The sequence below is a fragment of the Pogona vitticeps genome, chromosome 4, assembly GCF_051106095.1.
Source record: "Pogona vitticeps strain Pit_001003342236 chromosome 4, PviZW2.1, whole genome shotgun sequence".
NCBI lineage: Eukaryota > Metazoa > Chordata > Lepidosauria > Squamata > Agamidae > Pogona > Pogona vitticeps.
Genome location: NC_135786.1, coordinates 202,171,247 through 202,188,825, shown reverse-complemented (window position 1 = coordinate 202,188,825; position 17,579 = coordinate 202,171,247). Strand labels below are relative to the sequence as shown.

The 17,579-nt window shown below is 40.8% G+C and overlaps 1 protein-coding gene across 21 annotated transcripts in view; it reads left to right on the top strand.

Moving 5' to 3' along the window:
- The window catches only part of NCOA2 (nuclear receptor coactivator 2), a 192,424-nt gene that overhangs the window by 79,445 nt on the left and 95,400 nt on the right, over positions 1 to 17,579 (top strand). For 4 of the 21 annotated variants that reach the window (XM_078393820.1, XM_078393810.1, XM_078393814.1 and 1 more), the window contains exon 3: positions 3,103 to 3,168. The exons of 16 other annotated variants lie outside the window; for them this stretch is intronic. The gene's annotated coding sequence lies outside the window, so the exon portion shown is untranslated. Of the gene's footprint in view, positions 1 to 3,102; positions 3,203 to 17,579 lie in introns of those variants that run through there. One more of the 21 variants, XM_020812538.3, reaches the window with a different exon arrangement.

Sequence of the window (17,579 nt, the reverse complement as noted above, 5' to 3'; positions counted from 1 at the left end):
ACCGCCTTCCAATACGGATTAAGTTCTCAAGTCAAGACCCCACTGTACTTAGAAAGATGAAAAAGGGAAAAATAGGAAGGGGGCCCTTAATGTTGAAAAACATGTATATATTTAACTTTGGGAATTGTAAAAGAGCATATCCTTTATATTAAAAAGGAGAATTAAATTGAAATAAGGGAGCTTTAACCAGGGTAAAGATGTAATATGGTGGGTTTTCTTTTTAGGTAAATTAAACTGGATAAGTGGTGCCTCGCTTAGCGATCGCTCCGTTAAGCGATGAAACCGCTTAGCGATGGGGTTTTAGCCATCGCCAGAGTGATCGCTTAGCGATGGCCCCTATGGGTAAAAATTGCTTTGCAATGATCGCGGGGACACAATCATGGCAATGCGCCCATTTTTTAACAGCTGATCAGCGGTTCCAAAATGGCCGCCGGAAAAACGAAATGGTGACTGCTCTTTTGCCTCACTTTAGAGGCAGCCAAAATGGCCACTGCTATGGAGGATTTTTGCTTACAGGTAAGTTTTTAACCCATAGGAACGTATTAAACACGTTTTAATGTGTTCCTATGGTCTTTTAAAAATCGCTTAGCGATTAAATCATTTAGCGATGTTTTTTCCTCCATGGATTAACATCGCTAAACGAGGCACCACTGTATAAGGTTGGGGCATGGATCTGGAACAACTTTTATTAAGAATGTTATTAGAAAATCTTGAGAATATTGTACACTATGAAAGTAATATTATGATAGTAGCCATATTATATACTGAAATACGTACCTGGAATGGTTTGAATGTTTGAAAGATGTCTGGAATTTGGGGGGACAACTGGGAAGACACTGAGATGTAAAAGACAAATAATTGTAAGCAAATCATGTAACACGATGTTTGACAAACACAAGTCAAATGTAGATAGAGTGAAAAACTAATAAAATGTTTTTTAAAAAGGATATCATGTTTACTTTCCAACTACATTTTACCCAATTTAATTTCAAACCAAGCATTCTTAATTAAGAAAACATTCCTGTGGCCCAAGTGGGTATCCCTGTAGCCATAGGAAAATACAAATGCACTTTCTTTGATGAAAAGAAAGGTCAACCCTTGAAAAACTTCCTCTCAGAAGTTGGAACTCTAGCAGTCGAAGTGGCCTGTTGGAGAATATGTAAGCAAGACTTTGTAGACTCTGTTTAGAAAAAGGGAGGAACCCAGCGGGAGAGAATGGCAAGCCAGTTCTCTCCTCGTTTCTGTCATCCTCACAAGAAGCTCTGGGACATAGGTCTGTGGCCCCAGTATTAGAATGAGCATATAATTGCTCTGATGTAACAACAGCAGTTCCTGAAGCTGTTTTTTTACTTGTGAATGTCTAACTACATGCCTCTTTGGCATCAGAAGCACTAAGCATAGTAGAAGGTATTCCAGGGAAGGCATTCACTGAGTTGGCTTTACCTCTTGTCTTTCAGTTAAATAAATTGGGGGAATACGTGGCGGAATGCCTGCTTCCACCAAGGTCTACCCGGATCACCCGCGCGAGTCAGGAGGTGAGGCTGAGGAGCCTGACGCCGAGACAGGCCCGGAAGGAGAACACACGAAACCGGGCCTTCTCGGCGGTGGCTCCTCGCCTTTGGAACAATCTCCCTCCGGGAATTCGCGCAGCCCCTACACTGGGCATCTTCAAAACCCAATTAAAAACATGGTTATTTATTCAGGCCTTCCCTCCAGCCAATTCTTGATTCTCTTCTTCTTATTGTCCTATTTTTTAGTTTATTCTAGTTGTTTTGTATTAGCTATGTATCTGTTGTATTTTATTTTTTAATTTTATATTGGAAGCCGCCTAGAATGGTCCATCGGTCCAGATAGGCGGGGTATAAATCAAATAAATAATAATAATAATATAATAATAAATAGCTGAGAAAAGTGATTCTGCATCCCAAAACTTCGGCTTTTGGGAGCCTATATACTCCTGAATGAAGACAGGAGGGCCTGGTGTGCTCTGGTCCATGGGGTTGGACACGACTGAACGACTAAACAACAACAACAACAATACTCCTGAATCTGGAAAGTGTAGCTAGGTGTATATAATAGTCATTATAATTAATTTTACTACAGTGGGGTCTTGACTTGAGAACTTAATCCGTATTGGAAGGCGGTTCTCAAGTCAAAAAGTCTGTAAGTCAAGTCTCCATTGACCTACAGTGCATTGAAAACCGATTAATCCCGTAACAGGCCGTTTTTGTTCCATTTTGGTTTTTTTCTGGTCTGTAAGTCAAATCTCAGTCTGCAAGTCAAACCTAAATTTTGCAGCCAGAGAAGTCTGTATCTCAAAAAGTCTGTAAGTCAAGCCGTCTGTAAGTCAAGGGTCCACTGTATATTACTGGAAAAATACCACAGCAAGAGAAACAGAATTTTTAAAAAGACGTTGCAGGAAAAAAATGAATACAATCCGACTTAAATTAAACTGAAAATGCAGAGTAGGTAAACTAAGTAATTATCTCATCTGTGCTGACTATCATGCGCAATATGGTTTTGGTTCTATAACAGTTGTTTATAGCTAGTGTGTATGCATTATTGAGAAGGCGCAGCATCCTTGTTGTTGTTGTTTTCCTTCAAAGAGATATACGTATACAGTAGTGGCACTTTACTCTGCAAAATGTTTAAGTGGGTTTTTAGAAGAGATGCCCTCCTTAATAGCAGTAGAAAAGAGAGGGAGGGAGGTCTATTATCATAATGCTGTTCTAATGTAGGTACAGAGTCATGTGACTGCAGAAAAGGCTATTATCTCAATGAAAAGGAAACTGCTTTTTAGAGCAGCAGCAGAAGAGAAACAGGAGGAATTTTCGAGTGCTCCACCATGCTGGGCTGTCTATTTGATCAGCAGCTAGAAAAGGATTAGTTGTGGCTAGTTTATCAGCTGTCGTTAGAAGCAGATGAGAGAGAAGATAAGCTGCTATGTGCGCACATCCTCACTCAGCATGTGTTTTAGTTTACATCAAGACAATGCTGGTTTAAGTTAACGCAGGGCAGATAGTCTAATGCCATTTTCTGCTCATTGCTGCCTGCTTTAATAAAGCAGTCTGTATGCAGGGTGTGGATTTATTTATGTTACAGGCTGAAGATAAATGAAAAACTGGCGAGATTTTGCATTGTACTGCAGAGCCTGTGGAGGATTACAAGGTGTGTTTTCAGAAGTGCAATGACTTCATATATGGTATGTTCTTATTTTGTATGTAATGTGGAAGACGCAGAGCATTACAATTGAGCAGCAGCATTCTCTAACAAATGGAACAAGGGTTTCTTAGCATTTTCTTCAATTATGTTTTTTCCTTCTCTTTTGAAAGTGACTGCTGATAACCGTGTTACTGCTTTGTTAACAATTGTATTGGAAGCTAAGTATATGCATATATAGTACACAGTAGAAAACATTGAACACTGAACATTTTCATGAAATCCAGCTAAATAAATAAATAATAGAGGATCTGAAGCTCTATTTCCCAGAGAAAGGGGAGCTAAAATATGCATTTTTGCATTGCTGTAGATGTAATGCAGCATATTTTTAACTACTAATTCCTAGGTATAAATCCAAGGGGAAATGAATGTGCATACTTTTTTTGGTCTTGTTTGCTGACCCAAGTATTAAAATAGGTCAAATGTGGTAGCAGTAATCCAATTATGCATAATAACTTCATTTTTGAACCCTAAGTCTTGGTAGTTGTATATGAACAAGGGCATTCAGTTAAACTTCATCCTGTGTGTTTGTCTGATGTTGTACCTTCTGATTCATTTAGACACGATGGCAGTTCTTGTCTTTCTCTTAACCTTGAAGGGAAAGGCAATAAGAAATCTCAGTTTGACAGATATCAGGAGGCTTCTAATGTTACTTAATTCAGTACATCTTTATCTGTGAAAATAGTATTCCTAGAGTTCTGTTCTATAAACACAGCCATCTGTTAAGCTCGATTGAACTTACTGGCACTTATGTTTGAGTAGCAATGCTCTAAGCTTGCTTTCCTTTCCTGCAAATGTTTGACTGTGGCTGTTGTCAAGTTGGTATCATTGCTTCACTGTGCTAAACATTATGCAAAAATCTGTCGCACAAATATTTTTCATAAAGAATAGTAATGATAATTTTTCCATAGTATTATACTCATAATTCATGAATGATTGAGACTTTCAAATGCAAGAAACAATCTTTGCAATCTTTTTATTTTATTTTAGATTAAAGATAAACAGTGATACAGTGTTAGGAACACTAGTATAATACATATTGGAAGATACTATATAGTGGCTGAAATTCCATTGCGTCCTGTAGTAAATTGATCTAGGGCAGTGACTGCAAACCTTTTTGGGCCCAAGTGCCCAAACCGGGAGGGGGGATAGCGGGTGGTGGCGGAAGCGGAAGCGGCGGCAGAAGAGTGAATCTTGGGCATGAATGTGCCTCGAGACACCACTCCAGATCCGCTGCCAGTGCCAGCTGCTCTGGATCCTGGCCCGCCGCCTGTCAGGGCACCAGTATTACAGCTGCAGCCTCAGGCTTGGCTGGGGGGGGAGTAGCGATCTGGCGACTTATGGCTCACATGCCCGCAGAGAGGGCTGTGCATGCCAGCTGTGGCATGCATGCCATAGGTTTGCCATCAATGCTCTAGGATAAGTTTCATTGATTAAAATGGGCCTATTCTAGTTGTGACTTAATTTAGCTCAGTATGTTGCAACTAAAACAGGCCCATTTGAATCAGTTGACTCATAATGGAGTCACTGTGAAGGAGTAAACTCACAGAATCCCTACTGATTCTCGCTTGTAAATTTGTTGAGCTTGGTACACCCCCCCCCCCCCATCTTGTAATTGTGTATTTGGTTTCTTTTTCTGAGGTGCAATGCTTTCCACTTATCCCTGTTGAATTTAATTCTGTTTTCATCCCAGTGCTCCAGCCTATCAAGAGCATTTTGAATGTTGTTTCTGTCTTTCAGGGTATTAGCTATTCTACCCGATTTGGTGTCATCCATAAATTTGACAAGCATTCCCTGCACCCCCTCATCCAAGTCATTAATGAAAATGTTGAAGAGCACCGGACCCAGGACTGAGCCTTGGGGTACCCCAGTTGTTATCTCCTCCCAAGTGGAGAAGGAGCCATTAAGCATCACCCTCTGAGTACTATTCTCTAGTCCAGTGATGGTGAACCTATGGCATGCATGCCACAGCTGGCACGCAGAGCCCTCTCTGCGGCCACGCAAGCTATAAGTCACCAGATTGCTACTCCTGGCAGCCAAACCTGAGGAGGTGGCTGCAGCCATGGTGCTAGCACCCCAACAGATGACGGGCCAGGATCTGGAGCAGCTGGTGCTGATGGGAGTTGGGCACTATTGGAGGCAGATCCAGAGTGGGGTCTGGAGGCACCTCCATGCCCGGGATTCCCCCTTTCACCACCGCTTCCGCTGTCTCCGCTTCTGCCATTGCCCACTGTTTGTTTTTTTCTGTTTTTCTCTCCCCCCCCCCCCCAGTTTGGGCACTCAGACTCACAAAGGTTAGTCGTCACTGCTCTAGCCAATTGTGTATCCACCTGACACTTGACCTATCCAGCCCATGCCTAGTTAGCTTGCTAATCAGGATATCATGAGACACTTTTTAAAAAGCTTTGCTGAAGAAAAGATACACTATGTCTACAGCATTCCCTTTGTCTACCAGGGAGGTTACTCGATCAAAAAATAAGATCAGATTAGTCTAGCAGGATTTGTTTTTGACAAATATCTGTTGGCTTCTAGTTATTACTGCATTGTTTTCCAGGTGATTGCATAGTGACGGTTTTAAAATTTGTTCCATAAGTTTTCCTGGGATTGACATAAGACTGCCTGCCTATAGTTCCCAGGTTCCTCTTTGTTGCCCATTTTGAAGATATGGAGAACATTAGCCCTCCTCCAATAATCTGTCACTTCAACTGTTTCCCATCATTTCAAAAAAATAACGGACAGTGGTTCTGAGAATTCTTCAGCCAATTCCTTCAGTACTCTTGGATGCACTTCATCCAGTCCTGGAGATTTGAACTTGTTCAAGGTAGTAAGGAATTCCTTGACTATTTATTTATCAATCTCCAGCTGCATTCCTGTCCCCTTTACTTGTACTTGTACATTTGTCTATAGGTTCGTAGTCTGTCCCATGGGAAAAGACTGAGCTAAAATTGAAATTGAGCATCTCTGCCTTTTCTTTCTCATCTGTTAATCATTTTTCTATCTCCATTGAGTAGCTTTGCTACTGTTTCTTTTCTTTGTCTTTTGCTTTGCACATATTTGAAGAATGCTTTTTGATTGATTTTAGCATCTCTAGCTAATCTCAGCTCGATTTCTGCTTTTGCTCTCTTAATGCTACCCTTACATTTCCTTGCTTCTCTTTCTTGGCAACCTGGCATTCTTTCCACTTCCTATACATTTGTTTTGTTTTCTGGTCCTCCCTGAGCTTTTTGTGAAGCCACAATGGTGTTTTTTGCTGCTTCCCACCATTTTTTCTTGTTCGAATTATTTGCAGTTGTGCTTTTACAATTTCTTTCCTTTCTTCTTTTTTCTTCTTCTCTCTTTTCTTTTCTTTTCTTTTCTCTTTTTGAAATTCCCAACCTTCTTGGTCTCTTTTTCTTGTTAGGCTCTCCTGCCATGGGACTTCACTCATCCTTGTTCTGGGATTATAAAATTGGTGTTTTTTAAATTCAGCATATGAGTGTGACTACACTCTAGTTTGGTTTCCTTTGAAATCAAGAATTCTAGTAGAACATGGTCACTCTTGCCTAGAGCTTCCCTTACTGCCACTTCCTCCACCAGGTCATTTCTGTTGGTTAGAATCAAGTCCAGGATAGCTAGTCCTCTAGTTTCCTTCTCCACTTTTTGTAGGAGAAAATTATCATGACATGATTGTTGTTGTTTAATCCTTAAATCGTCTCCAACTCTTCGTAATCCCATGGACCAGAGCACACCAGGTCCTCCTGTCTTCCACTGCCTCCCGGAGATTGGTCAAATTCATGTTGGTTGCTTCGATGACGCTGTCCAACCATATCATCCTCTGTCGTCCCCTTCTGCTCTTGCTCTCACACTTTCCCAACATCACGGTATTTTACAGGGAGTCTTCTCGTGAGATGGCCAAAGTATTGGAGCCTCAGCTTCATGATCTGTCCTTCCAGTGAGCATTCAGGGTTGATTTCCTTCAAAATGGATAGGTTTGTTCTCCTTGCAGTCCAGGGTACTCTCAAGAGTCTCCGCCAGCACCACAATTCAAAAGCATCAGTTCTTCAGCGGTCTGCCTTCTTTATGGTCCAGCTCTTACTTCCATACATCGCTACTGGAAAAACCATAGCTTTGACTATGAGGACCTTTGTCAGCAAGGTGAAGACTCTGCTTTTTATGATGCTGTCTAGGTTTGTCATCGCTTTCCTCCCAAGAAGCAGGCGTCTTGGAGTTGCTGTCACCATCTGCAGTGTTCATGGAGCCCAAGAAAGTAAAATCTGTCACTGCCTCCATATCATCCCCTTCTATTTGCCAGGAAGTGATGGGACCAGTGGCCATGATCTTTGTTTTTTGTTTTTTGATGTTGAGCTTCAGACCATTTTTTGCGCTCTCCTCTTTCACCCTCACTAAGAGGTTCTTTAATTCCACCCCACTTTCTGCCATCAGAGTGGTATCATCTGTATATCAGAGGTTGCTGATCTTAGTTCTGACTTGGGATTCATCCAGTCCTGCATTTCGCATTATGCATAAGCAGGGATGCAATATACAGCCTTGTCGTACTCCTTTCCCAATTTTGAACCAATCAGTTGTTCCATATCCATTTCTAACTGTTGCTTCCTGTCCCACATATAGATTTCTCAGGAGATAGATAAGGTGGTCAGGCACTCCCATTTCTTTAAGGACTTGCCATAGTTTGCTGTGGTCGACACAGTCAAAGGCTTTTGCATAGTCAATGAAGGAGAAGTAGATGTTTTTCTGGAACTCTGGCTTTCTCCATAATCCAACTCATGTTAGCAATTTGGTCTCTAGTTCCTCTCCCCTTTGAAACCCAGCCTTTATTTCTGGGAGTTCTCGGTCCACATACTGCTGAAGCCTACCTTGTAGGATTTTCAGCAGAACCTTGCTAGCATGTGAAATGAGTGCAATTGTACGGTAGCTGGGTCATTCTTTGGCACTGCCCTTCTTTGGGATTGGGATGTAGACTGATCTTTTCCAATTCTCTGGCACTGCTGAGTTTTACAAACTTACTGGTATATTACGTGTAGCACCTTAACAGCCTCATCTTTCAAGATTTTAAATAGTTCGACTGGAATGCCATCACCTCCGCTGGCCTTGTTAGCCATGCTTTCTAAGGCCCACTTGACTTCACTCTCTAGGATGTCTGGCTCAAGGTCAGCAATTTTTGTCCTGTATCATTTTTGTCCTTTACCATGTCCATCTTTGCACAAAATATTCCTTTAATATCTCCAATTTTCTTGAACAGAACTTTCTATTATTTTCCTCTATTTCTTTGCACTGTTCATTTAAGAAGGCCCTCTTGTCTCTCCTTGCCTATTCTTTGGAAGTCTGCATTCCATTTTCTGTAACTTTCCCTATCTCCCTTGCTTTTTGTTTCTCTTCTCTTCTCTGCTATTTCTAAGGCCTCGTTGCACAGCCACTTTGCTTTCTTTTATTTCCATTTCTTTGGGATGTTTTTTGTTGCTGCCAATTGTACAGTGTTACGGGCCTCCATCCATAGTGATATCGTGACATGATAGCATATGATTATTATTATGAGAGAATAAAACTCACTGTAGGATTTATTGTTGTTGTTGTTGTTGTCTTGTGTCATAATTGTTCCACTCAAGTTTGCAGCTCAGTGTACAGGTGTGCAGTACATGATACAAAACAGTAATTCCAATGGGGGATTTTCGCTGGACCATGATTTGGTCCGTGCTTTGTAGACTGTTTGTTCGCAAGACGATGATTTTTACAGCTGATCGGCGGCTTCGCAAAATGGCTTCCCTGTGTTTTTGGGACCCATGCTTTGCAGGACAGCCATTTTTACAGCTGATCGGTGCTCGCAAAATGGCTTCCCTATGGGCGATCTTCGCTGGATGACTATTTTCCCCATTGGAACGCATTAAACGGGTTTCAGTGCATTCCAATGGGGAAACAGTTTTCGCATTACAATGATTTTGCTAAACAGTGATTTCTATGGAACAGATTATCATCGTTATGCGGGGCACCACTGTAGTTCTGTAGCTGAGGCCTCTTTCTTCTTTGCTCACCCTAAATGCCCCTCTGCTTACAATGGCTGTTACACAGAATGGGAAATCATTCGACACATCTCTAGAGCTGCCGTTTATGTTCTCATGTTAATAAGTTGACTGTGCAGAGGTCTCTCGTAAGGCAACTGTGAGCTGGCCATCTAGATTGAAGGAAGGAGGCTTCAATCAGTCCTGTTTTTATCCATTCTATGAAAAATGTTGCAAGTGGGAAATTATCCTGCCCATTTCCTAGAGTGTACAAATCCTTTTAATTAAGATAACTCATTAAAAATATATCCTGAAATTTTAAGCTCCCTGTTGCTTCTGTGAATTAGATCCAGTATTTATTCCACTGACAGAAGGACCCTGAGTGGAGATCTACCCAGTTTTTTTCTGACAGTAGATGCTGTGGATTACCTCCCCTGTTCCTGCTGTCTCCCAAGATTCCAGAGCAGGCTGTCAAGGGATATAGGGTGAAAGCGTTTATTTATTTATTTGTTTGTTTATTTATTTATTTATTTATTTTATTTTAATTTAATTTAATTTAATTTAATTTAATTTATATCCTGCCCATCTGGTCTGGTCAACCGTTCTGGGCAGCTTCCAATAAAAGAATATACAATAAACCATAAAGATTTTACAAACAAACTGTGACACATGCAGTGATAAGACAAATAATAAATGAAAGGAAAAAGAAGAAATTAAGTATTGACAGGAGGGAAGGCCTGAATGTACAACCATGTTTTTAGTTGGCTCTTAAAAGTGCCCAGCGTAGGGGCCGCACAAATCGCCAGAGGAAGGTTATTCCAGAGGCGAGGAGCCACCGCCGAGAAGGCCCAATTTCGTGTCCTTTCCTTCTGCGCCTCCCTCGGCATTAGGCTCCTCAACCTCACCTCTTGGCTCATGCAGGTGATCCGAGTAGATCTAGGTGGGAGCAGGCCTTCCGCCAAGTATCGAAGTCCTAAAGCATTTAGGGCCTTATATGTAAGCATTAACACTTTGAAGTCAATGCGTAAACGGATTGGCAGCCAGTGCAGCATGGCCAGAGTAGGAGAAATATGTTGGTGTTTTCTCACTCCGGTAAGGAGTCTGGCCGCTGCATTCTGCACCACCTGAAGTTTCCGCATCAGCTTCAAAGGAAAGCCCACGTAGAGTGCGTTACAGTGATCTAATCTAGAGATTACAAGCGCATGTACTAAGGTGGTGAGCTCCCTCGTGTCAAGGTAAGGGTGCAGCCGGGCAATCTGCCAAAGGTGGAAAAAGGCGATGCGGACTACCGACGCCGCCTGCATTTCCATGGTGAGCATCGGGTCCAGCTGTACTCCCAGGCTGCGGACCCCACTCTTCGCGGCCAGGGCCCCCCCAAACATGAGGGAGCCGCCGAAGCCACCATCCACAGGGCCACCCACCCTCTTGTCCGGGTTCAGTCTCAGCCCGTTTTCCCGCATCCATTGCAGTACGGCCTCCAGGCAGCGCTAGAGGGAGAGGACGGCATCACCTGTAGTTGGTGAAAAGGAGATGTAGAGCTGGGTGTCATCAGCATATTGATGACACGATGCTCCACACCCCCTGATGACCCCACCCAGCGGCCTCATATAGATATTAAACAGCATTGGGGAGATAGTCAACCCCTGTGGAACCCCACAATTGAGACTCCACGGGGCCAAAATACTCTCCCCAAGCTGCACTCTCTGGGGGCGGTCCCCCAAGAAGGAATGGAACCAGGCAAGAGCCAAGCCACCGATGCCCAACTCGGAGAGCCTCCCCAGGAGGATACCGTGGTCGATGGTATCGAAGGCCGCCGAGATGTCGAGGAGGACCAACAGAGACATTTTACCCCTGTCAGCCTCCCTCAACAGGTCATCGTACAGGGTGACCAATGCCGTCTCTGTACCGTGCCGCAGCCTGAAGCCCGACTGAAATGGATCCAGGGCATCTGTTTCGTCCAAATGTGCTTGAAGCTGATCAGCCACCACCCTCTCGACCACTTTGCTCATGAAAGAAACATTGGCGACGGGCCTGTAATTACCAGTTTCGTCCGCCGCCAAACTAGGTTTCTTTCTTATGGGCCTAATGAGTGTTCTCCTTGAGGGCAGAAGGAAACCTGCCCTCAAGGAAAGACCCATTTATTATTGCAGTGGCCCATTCTGTTGTTATTGGCCTGGCTGCTTTGATTAGCCAGGCCGGGCAAGGGTCCAAGGAGGTGGCTCGACAGCGATCAAGCACCTTGGCCACAGAATCAGGAGTGACAGGCTGAAACGTGTCAAAAGTTACCGGAGAAGACATCTCTGCTCGACTCACTATATTCAAATAAGGAGAGAGCTCCTGGCGGATGGCCTCCACTTTATATTTTTAAAAGGCTGCAAACTGGTCAGGTGAGAAACTAGGGGGAGGCCTATCACCCGAACCAGTTCCGGATAGGTCGCGCACTATACGGAATAATTCCACCTGCTGATTTGACGCTTTGCTTATCCGGTTAGCGAAGAAAGATCGACATGCAACCTTTACCTTATTCAGGTAACAGTTAGTTGCGACCTTAACAGCTATCCGATTACAATCCGTCGGGTTCTTCCTCCATCTACGCTCTTGATGCAAAGGGCATATTCCATTCCATTAGCGGAAATTTTCCACTGGGCAAGAAATATTGTTCGAGAGGACTTTCTGTCTGAAAAACACATGCTGGATCCAACTGTCCTTCAGTAATTTAATGCTGCCTATTATTTTGACTCATTTATTTTTCTTTTCAAGACTTTTTCTCCAAGATGCTTGCTTCGCTAATTACATGTGTACATGTATATAATTTCTAAGATTGAATATACGTTCTCAATGTGACGAACAGATTCTAAAGCATGGAATATATGTGTCTGTGCATTTGTGAGTAGTATATGTATGAAATGCAGCTTTTATTTGAAAAGTGCAGTTGAAATTCAGTCCTCATGTTTATTTTGGAAAGCAAATTCTATTTTTACTTCATGGCATTGATAGATCACTCTGCATATGTGTGTTATAGATACAATATAAAATCTTTATCTTGCATGTTTCTATAATATGAGAGAACCAGTTCATACTATTTTCATTCATCTATCTTTGGTTGGAGAATTCATTTACCAGTAGTTCTTACACTCAGCCCTTTATACTATGGTTACAGAAGGCCCCATAAATCAGTTAGGCATTGTCAGGTTTCAGACTACAGCTTCCATAAACTTCAACAGATATGGCTAGTGATCATGGGGTCTGGGACTAGTAGGCCAAAATATTAAAGGATACCAATGTTTGCCTCTACCTTGTATGTATTTCAACATGTTCACTTCAGGTTAGACTACTACCTGCTCATTTAATTGCCAGTGGCATCTAAGAATTCCTTCTGGCTGACAAAGGAAGGAAGTTTAATAATAGATGTTTTTGTCTGTCATGGGAATTTGGTCTCAGATGTTAACATTAAAAAGTGCAAGAAAGCAATGGCAGCATTGGTGGGTAAGCTGGTAAACACTACCTTTAACTGGCAAGGTCGTGTTCAGTACTGAAATGTTTTACATGATTCTGTGACTTTGTTCACTTATTATCTTACTTTGTTGAAATGTTCTTGGGTATTTAGTCATGGAGTTGCAGGATGGATTTGATTTAAATCGAATTTAATTTTAAAAGTTGATTTTTTGTCATTTAAATAAAAATATTTTTAAATTGAAATTGTTATTTAAATCAAATTTATCTTTAAAAATCATTGATTTTTATCCACCCAGTGGGTTGTAGAAGATAGTGTTATCTACCCTACACACCTAGCTTTATAAATTACAATGTTCCACTACACAGGAATATTTACTACATGGGAATTTTCTTCACCATGTCCATTATAATGTCTATCAGATAATCTCAAATCTCAAATACTATCTATCAGGTATTAATGAAGTGAAGATTAAAAGCCATGGTTAGATTAGACAGTTGATATGTGCTTCTTTCTCACTACTAAATGTTTGAGATGGTTGTAGGAAATCTAGCTGTCACATGATTGTTTTACCATATGTCAGATTGAAAATCAGCCCACAATTACCATGCTGCTTTTTAGTCTGTTTTCAGTAGTAGGTGTAAATAGTGCATACACGAGTATGTGTGATCCATCTTCACTGAAGTCTGCCAATATCTTGTTGTAAAGCAGGCTTCTAACAGTGGGGCGAATTCAGCTCTTAATTTTGTTAACTCTGATTCTAAGGCACTGGTCCACGTATGTAAATTAAGCTTCACATTCACAGGCATTTTTAGGGCTTAAAGTTAAATACTATGCGTACAGTAGTGTTTTTTCTGATTCCTCCATTGTGGATTCCTTGATATAACAATCTCTTCCTCCCCTCCCTCCCTCTCTCTCTCTATCTATATATCGATGATACTAACAAAACTGTTTCAAAATATAGCAATAAAAGGCTGAAATTACATTATGACATGGCTAAGAATGATATAAGGATATAATCTGCTATCCTAAGGTCTGTTCCTTTGCCCAAAGTGTTGAAGTCTTCTGTTGTTAGAAAACACATGAGTTGGCTATACAGTGGGGTCTTGACTTAAGAACGGCTTGAGTTAAGAACATTTTGACTTAAGAACCACTCTCATAGGAAAATATTGACTTGACTTAAGTACTTAGATTTGAGTTAAGAACTGAAAAAAACCCACGTGGGAGGCAGGGAAAGTGCAAAAAGTGAACTTTCAGTTAACTGTTGGCCAGTGAAAAGGGAGCCTGTCTGCTTCCTCACTCCTCCCAGCGTTTAGAGAGTGGATTGGGAGACAGTCTTCGGACTGCCTGGTACTGTACTGCCTGGACTGTATTTTCTCTGCCTTCCCTGAACTTTTCTTGACCTAAGAAAAAAAGAAACAAAATATCCCCCCTCTAGTGGTCGAAGGCGGAATAGCAGCTTCCCATTAGTTTCTATGAACGGAAAAGAGCAGATACAGATTAAATGGTTTTCAGTGCATTCCTATGGGAAATGCAGATTTGACTTGAGAACTTTTTGACTTGAGAACCGCCTTCCAATATGGATTAAGTTCTCAAGTCAAGACCCCACTGTAGGTTCTAACTCTTACAGGGTATCCTGTGATCCCTCCTCTTTTTCCTCCATGAATTGCTGCCTGTCTTTCAGTTGTTGTGTTCTTGTTACCGCAACATGAAAGTGGGAATGCCTGCTTAGCCAGCAGTCTGTATAGTTGGGGTGAAGTGCCTGATAATGAAACATCATTTTGGAACTTTCTGAGATACCTAAAAGAAGAAAGGGTCTTGCTAGTTTGAAGCTCAGCACCATCAGTTATTATGCTGTCTTTAAGCCTACATTCTCATCTCTCAGTAGTGTGAGATAGCACACTGGTTTGAAACATGCCCATGCAAGAGGAGGTTGTGTGGAAAGAAAGGGATATTTGTAAGTTAGTGTTTCCATTCTGCCTCTTACTGGTGGAGGCTTTGTCCTGCCACTTCATTGTATAAACACAGACTGTTCATGCTGCTCCTGACTGTACTGGTGGAAGTGTTGACCTACAGTGGGAATGGGGTATTGAAAGAAGGATCTTAGATGGCCGTGTAAGATGGAATGCTATTGTTCAGTGAAACCTGTTTTGCCATACAGTTCTCTAAAGCATACTAGTGTATATTTAACTTCTGTAAGGCTTAAATAATACAGTGGGGTCTTGACTTACGAACGGCCCGAGTTACGAACATTTTGACTTATGAACCGCTCTCATAGGAAAATATTGACTTGACTTACGTACTTAGATTTGAGTTACGAACTGAAAAAAAACTGAAAAAAACCACGTGGGAGGCAGGGAAAGTGCAAAATTTGAATTTTCACTTAACTGTTGGCCAGTGAAAAGTGTGCCTGTCTGCTTCCTCACTCCTCCCAGCGTTTAGAGAGTGAATTGGGAAACAATCTTCAGACTGCCTGGTACTGCCTGGAATTTTCCCTGCCTTCCCTGAACCTTTCTTGACCTAAGAAAAAAAGAAACAAAATATCCCCCTCTAGTGGTCGAAGGCGGAATAGCAGCTTCCCATTAGTTTCTATGGACGAAAAAGAGCAGCTATGGATCAAATGGTTTTCAATGCATTCCTATGGGAAATGCAGATTTGACTTGCGAACTTTTTGACTTGAGAACCGCCTTCCAATATGGATTAAGTTCTCAAGTCAAGACCCCACTGTAATGTTTATATTTAAAATACACCTTCTGCTAAGAAGCAAGAAGCTCTAAAGAAATCAAAAAACAGCTTTGTCCTAACTGCTGAAATTTCAGCTTCTGATAGTCAGATTTCTACCACAAAACCTCTGAGAAAATTATAGTAGTTTACAAAATGATGGTGCTATTAAAAATTCCCTGTCTTCTATAGTTTTAAAGATGTGGTGTAATTTGGCATTAACCTGCAATTAAATACATTTTTCCATTTTAAAACATAATTGAAAAGAATGCAAAACACATAAAAATATACATCCTGTGCAAGATTTTAAAGATTTTAAAAATTTTAATATTTAAATTTAAATTTTAAAATTTTTAAACGGTGAGGAAGTGGAGAGAGTTGGTAGTTTTAAATTTCTGGGTACTTACATCTCAGAGGACCTCTCATGGTCTATAAATGCCAACATGCTAATGAAGAAGGCACAGAAGAGGCTGCATTTCCTGAGAATGCTCGGCAAGTTAAATTTATCTCAGCATTTACTTCTGTCATACTATCGTAGCACCATTGAGAGTGTCTTAACCTATGGCATACTGGCATGGTTTGGGAGTAGCTCTGTAGCGGACAAAAAAAGCTCTACAGAGAACCATTAAAATTGCCCAGAATATCATCGGGCTCCAACTACCAACCCTGGATGACATCTTAACATCCCGCTGTCTGAGGAAGTCACACATCCTGAGAGACTCTTCCCATCCTGCTTATAACTTTTTTGAACTGTTACCGTCTGGCAGAAGATATAGAAGAATTAAGACTCAGACCACATGTTTTCTGAATAGTTTTTATCCCAGAGCTATAATTGCAATTAATAATGAGCTTAAAGACACCAGTAGTGAATAATTAGTTGGACTGTGTTACTTAGCCTGCAGTGTAGATGTTTGTATTTTTAGTGGGGACTTTTGTGGGTGGGGAGTGTTTGGGGAATTTTATGTGTGTGCATGTGTCTGGTCTCTGGGTGTCTGTGAATTTCATTGTATGGGTATACTGTGTATATACTTACAATGACAATAAATAATAATAATAATAATAATAATAATAATAATAATAATAATAATAATAATAATAATAATAATAATAATAATAATAATAATTATTATTATTATTATTATTATTATTATTATTATTATTATTATTATTATTATTATTATTATTATTATTATTATTATTTTCAGTCTTACCAGTGGTAGCTAAATATATGGAATGGTTGGTATATAATGAAATTGAAACAATAGATGTTGTTACAACAGAGAACTGAAGCTCGTTGATTATGCTTGGGAGTCCTGGCTGTGAAAGATGGTGACTTCTATTCAGTCACTTCCATACCGTGCTTTCCCAAAAATAAGACAGGGCCTTATAGTAATTTTTGTTCCAAAAAAACCATTAGGGCTTATTTTCAGGGAAAGTTTTATTTTTTTTCATGTACAACAACCTACATTCATTCAAATACGGTCCTGTCATCATCTTCTGGTTGCTGCACAATGGTGGAGGGTGAAGTTTCACGTAACTGGGGCTTATATTTGGGGTAGGGCTTATATTACAAGAATCCTGAAATAAAATTATACTAGGGCATATTTTCAGGTTAGGTCTTATTTTCGGGGAAACAGGGTAGTACCTTATACTTCATATGCTTTTATTGTGAACCCTTATATAGTTGTGCCAAGAAAGATTGTTTCTTTCTACGAGGATGTCAGTTTTAGCTCCATTTTCTAAATTATATGCCATAGTTCCATTCTGTGCCAGCTTCATAGCAGACAGATTATTCCCATGGCATGGATATTGGTGGGACTAAAAGTATAGAAGATCCAAATCACAATATCTCGTCTTGCTTTGTAAACACGTCACCAAAGAAATTCCCGTTCAGTGTCTTGGCTAGAGCAGCATAGGATGGTGACCTCTTCTTAACTTTTACCTTGTCACATTGGCCCAGATTGGATTTTAGCAAGCTAGAATGAATTTATTGTGCTTGTATGCAGAATAAATCCAAGATACCATGTTTAGGAAGCTTTTATTAATTTTTTAATAAAATGTTATATGTTGCATTGGATTTCTAAAGAGTGATTTTTCAGCAGGTTGATTTTTTTTTTCTTGGTTGTAACATTTTATCAAATCAGGTTAGTGCTTCTTCTGCATAGGTGATTTGTTTTTGCCTTTGATTTTTC